The sequence below is a fragment of the Ahaetulla prasina genome, chromosome 18 (genome assembly GCF_028640845.1).
Source record: "Ahaetulla prasina isolate Xishuangbanna chromosome 18, ASM2864084v1, whole genome shotgun sequence".
NCBI lineage: Eukaryota > Metazoa > Chordata > Lepidosauria > Squamata > Colubridae > Ahaetulla > Ahaetulla prasina.
Window position 1 is genome coordinate 6,722,239 of NC_080556.1, and position 4,950 is coordinate 6,727,188.

Below are 4,950 nucleotides of genomic sequence, written 5' to 3' on the forward strand. Positions count from 1 at the left end.
TAGACTGCCTGTAGCCAAGGAGGCTCTGTTGTGTGTGGGGGGGTGTAGCTTTGGTTCCAACTAACCCAGGAATGTGAATGGTGTTTCACTTTAAAGCAGCCCAGCTGTTGTGTCTCCAGTGTATGCAAAACCAGTGGCGTGTTGCGTGGGCGGTTGTGTAGTTTTGACACACACACACACAACCCAGCCTGTGTAAGGGGAGGGGGCGAAAATGCGAAGTCTGTTTTCAGAAAATGACTTAAGAAGGTCAGGCAAAAAAAAAACAACAACGCTGTTTCCTCGCGTCAGATTGGCAGCTGTCGGTGGCATCATCCATCCGTCACAAAAGAGCCTTTTGTTAGTGCGCTTGGTGTCGGCCAGCCAAGAAAACAACAAACTTTGAGTGGTACACAACAGTCCTGAACGCACAGCTGCTGGGAGATAAGGAGGAACAAACTCATTTGTGCCGAAGGGAAAGAAAGAGACAAATCTCTTGACATGGGGGGAAAAAGTTGGCTAATCGATGGTGGACGCAGCTACCCTGACATGACAGCCTTACCCTATTAATTAATTCGCCATCCATAAAATGGGCATAATATATCTTCTTACTTCCTTGCCGTCGGTGTACGCTGGAATTCCCGTTGCTTTCGTATGGGCAGATAGACTGCTTTGGACCATGGAGGTTTTGCTAAAGAGAGCAGCCCGGAGGTTTTGCTTATTACTGAAAGGGCTACTGCTTCATAATATAGTTTAAAATTTAGGCATTTTTAGGCCTCCTCTTTCCCGTGAGTCCTGAATTATTTTCATTTTTAGCCCTCGCCTTTTTACCTTGCCATATAAATTTATTAATCCCAATCTGCCATTCCTCCGGATTTTTATCTTTCTTGATTATTGGTATCATCTGGAACAGAAACAAAAATCTAGGTAACACATTCATTTGAATAGCCGCTATCCTCCCCAATTGGAGGTTTTGCTAAAGTGTTCTTCGGGCCCTACCTCGCAGGGCTGGTGTGCGGGATAACTGTGGAATGCAAGCATTCCCCCCCCCCAAGGTATTAAGGCCACAGAGAAGTAATTCCCGAGTTTAATAGTGTTTATATCGAGGGCTATTTTTTAAAAAATGCCATGTTTCCTTCCTCAATCAGTTCACTCAGGACTAGAAACTTAAAAGCTCCCCCATTTAAGTTCTTGGGAACATGCAAGCCAGGTCCGTTCACGTCTGCCCTTAATATTTCCTATATATATATATTTTTTTTTTCCAGAGGCGAAAAAAAGAGTTTTGTTTTTGTTTTATAGGGCTCAGCGAACTATTTAAATCTGTTTTTGAGAAGCCGGAAGTGTTAAAGAGTTACTGGTTCTTATTAATAGGAATCTTGTTATCTTCCAAACCCAAAAACTTCCCAATTTAAATTAATAGTCTAAATTTAATTTTTTCCTTCATTTTTCCTTGGGGGAAGATGAAAGGAAAGCTGGCAACATTTGTGGGATGTTTATTTGACTCCAGTGGAGTCAAACACATTTTCGTTTCGGCTGCAGAAAAACTCCGGACAAGCCAAAATTCAGCTCAGTCTTTGCAGATAATCCTCAACTTACGACCACAACGGAGCCCAAAATTTCTGCCGCTAAACGAAACATTTGTTAAAGTGAATTTTGGCCCATTTTTACGACCTTCCTTGCCACGGTTGTTAAGTCAAACGTTCGTTAAGTGGATTTGGGCCCGTTTTTACGACATTTCTTGCCACGGTTGTTAAGTGAATCACCGCAGCGGTTAAATTAGTTAACACGGTTGTTAAGTGAACAAGTTAAGTTTCCAGTGGTGGGTTTCAAAAATTTTTACTACCGGTTCTGTGAATGTGGCTTGGTGGGCATGGCAGGGGAAGGATACTGCAAAATCCCCATTCCTTCCCCACTCCAGGAGAAGGACACTGCAAAATCTCCATTCCCTCCCACTCCAGGGGGAAGGCTATTGCAAAATCTCCATTCCCTCCCCACTCCAGGGGAAGGATACTGCAAAATCTCCATTCCCTCCCCACTCCAGGAGAAGGATACTGCAAAATCTCCATTCCCTCCCCACTCCAGGGGAAGGATACTGCAAAATCCCCATTCCCTCCCACTCCAGGGGGAAGGCTATTGCAAAATCTCCATTCCCTCCCCACTCCAAGGGAAGGATACTGCAAAATCTCCATTCCCTCCCCACTCCAGGGGAAGGATACTGCAAAATCTCCATTCCCTCCCCACTCCAAGGGAAGGATACTGCAAAATCTCCATTCCCTCCCCACTCCAGGGGGAAGGATACTGCAAAATCCCCATTCCCTCCCCACTCCAGGGGGAAGGATACTGCAAAATCCCCATTCCCTCCCCACTCCAGGGGGAAGGATACTGCAAAATCTCCATTCCCTCCCCACTCCAGGGGGAAGGATACTGCAAAATCCCCATTTCCTCCCGATCAGCTAGGACTCGGGAGGCAGAGAATAGTTGTGGGGGCAGGACCAGTCAGAATTTTTACTACCAGTTCTCCGAACTACTCAGAATTTCTGCTATCGGTTCTCCAGAACCGGTCAGAACCTGCTGACGCCCACCTCTGCTGGTTTTCCCCCCACGGACTTTGCTCATAAGGTCACAAAAGGAGATCACACGATCCGGGGTCATGGTAAATATGAGTTATCGGCCAAGGTCCAAATTTTGGTCAAATGACCACGGTCACAAGTGTGAAAAACAGTCATGCCCCTTATTTGAACGGTCACTTGTAAGTTGTAAGTTGTCCCTTCCCACTCCAGGGGAAGGATACTGCAAATCTCCATTCCCTCCCCACTCCAGGGGAAGGATACTGCAAAATCCCCATTCCTTCCCCACTCCAGGAGAAGGACACTGCAAAATCTCCATTCCCTCCCACTCCAGGGGGAAGGCTATTGCAAAATCTCCATTCCCTCCCCACTCCAGGGGAAGGATACTGCAAAATCTCCATTCCCTCCCCACTCCAGGAGAAGGATTGTTGTAAGTTGAGGCATACCCCCCCATGAATAAAGGGGGCCGCCCTGCCTCCTCATGCCGTCCCGATCTCGCCGGCGGCCCGTTGACATATATGCTAAAACCTATGAAGCACGGTTGCAGGAATTGGGTCTGATTTAAATAATAGCGCCAAACGTACAACCGACCAGCTGACAGCATTGGCACCCAAGGCATTTATAAGCTAAGGAGAACAGGACAAGACAACCATACTGATGACGTTAGCTAGTCTGGTAATGAAACGTTCAGAAACTACATTGAAACAAGCTTGAAGGGCAAACCCTCTGCCAAACTCTTAAAAACTGCGAGCTACAAATATTTTCTAGTATTTCAAAGGAATTGGGCGTGTCTAGTTTTAAGGAAAAGAAGGATTAAGGGGAGACATGATAGCCGGGTTCTGAATATTTGAGGGGCTGCCACAGAGAGGAGCTATTTTCCAAAGCACCGGAAGGCAGGACAAGAAGCAATGGGTGGAAACTAAATCAAGGAGAGAAGCAACCGGGAATTAAGGAGGAATTAACTTAACGGTGAGGACAATTAACCAGTGGAACAGCTTGCCTCTAGAAATTGGGAATGCTCCATCACTGGAGGCTTTTATAAGAAGAGCCTGGACAGAAATGGTACAGGCAGGGTCTCCTGCTTAAGCAAGGGGTTGGACTGGATGACCTCCAAGGTCCCCTGATGGTTTCATTGAACAGCTGGTCTCCAGAAGTTGTGGGTGCTCCATCCCTGGAGGCTTTTATAGGAAGAGCCTGGATAGAAATGGTACAGTGTCTCCTGCTTAAGCAAGGGGTTGGAATAGATGACCTCTAAGGTCCCCTCCAGCTCTTATTTTCTGATGGTTCGATTGAACAGCTCATCTGCAGAAATTGCAGGTGCTCCATCACTGGAAGCTTTCAAGAAGAGCCTGGATAGAAATGGTACAGGGTCTCCCCTGCTTGGGCGTGGGGGGTGGACTGGATGACCTCTAAGGTCCCCTCCCAACTCTTACTCTGATGGTTTGATTGAACAGCTGGTCTCCAGAAGTTGCAGGTGCTCCATCCCTGGAGGCTTTTATAGCCTGGATAGAGATGGTACAGGGTCTCCCCTGCTTGGGGATGGGGGGTGGACTGGATGACCTCTAAGATCCCCTCCCAACTCTATTTTCTGATGGTTTGATTGAACAGGTCGCCTCCAGAGGTTGCAGTGCTCCATCCCTGGAGGCTTTCAAGAAGAGCCTGGATAGAAATGGCACAGGGTCTCCCCCGCTTGGGGGGGGGTTGGACTGGATGACCTCTAAGGTCCCCTCCCAACTCTATATTCTGATGGTTTGATTGAACAGGTCGCCTCTAGAGGTTGCAGTGCTCCATCCCTGGAGGCTTTTATAAGAAGAGCCTGGACAGAAATGTTACAGGCAGGGTCTCCTGCTTAAGCAAGGGGTTGGACTGGATGACCTCTAAGGTCCCCTCCCAACTCTTACTCCGATGGTTTGCTTGAACAGCTCGCCTCCAGAAGTTGCAGGTGCTCCATCCCTGGAGGCTTTTATAGCCTGGATAGAGATGGTACAGGGTCTCCCCTGCTTGGTGGGTGGGGGTGGACTGGATGACCTCTAAGGTCCCCTCCCAACTCTATTTTCTGATGGTTTGATTGAACAGCTCGCCTCCAGAGGTTGCAGGTGCTCCATCCGTGGAGGCTTTTATAAGAAGAGCCTGGAAAGAAATGGTACAGGCAGGGTCTCCTGCTTAAGCAAGGGGTTGGACTGGATGACCTCTAAAGTCCCCTCCCAACTCTTATTCCGATGGTTTGCTTGAACAGTTCGCCTCCAGAAGTTGCAGGTGCTCCATCCCTGGAGGCTTTGGGAGGGCTGGGGTTGGACTGGATGACCTCCAAGGTCCCCCCTCCCCACCCTTCCGTCCTCCTCCTTCCCCCTATTCAGCCGGTCGCCCTTAAGAAGGAGGAGCGGAGCCCGAGCTGGGCGGGTTGGCG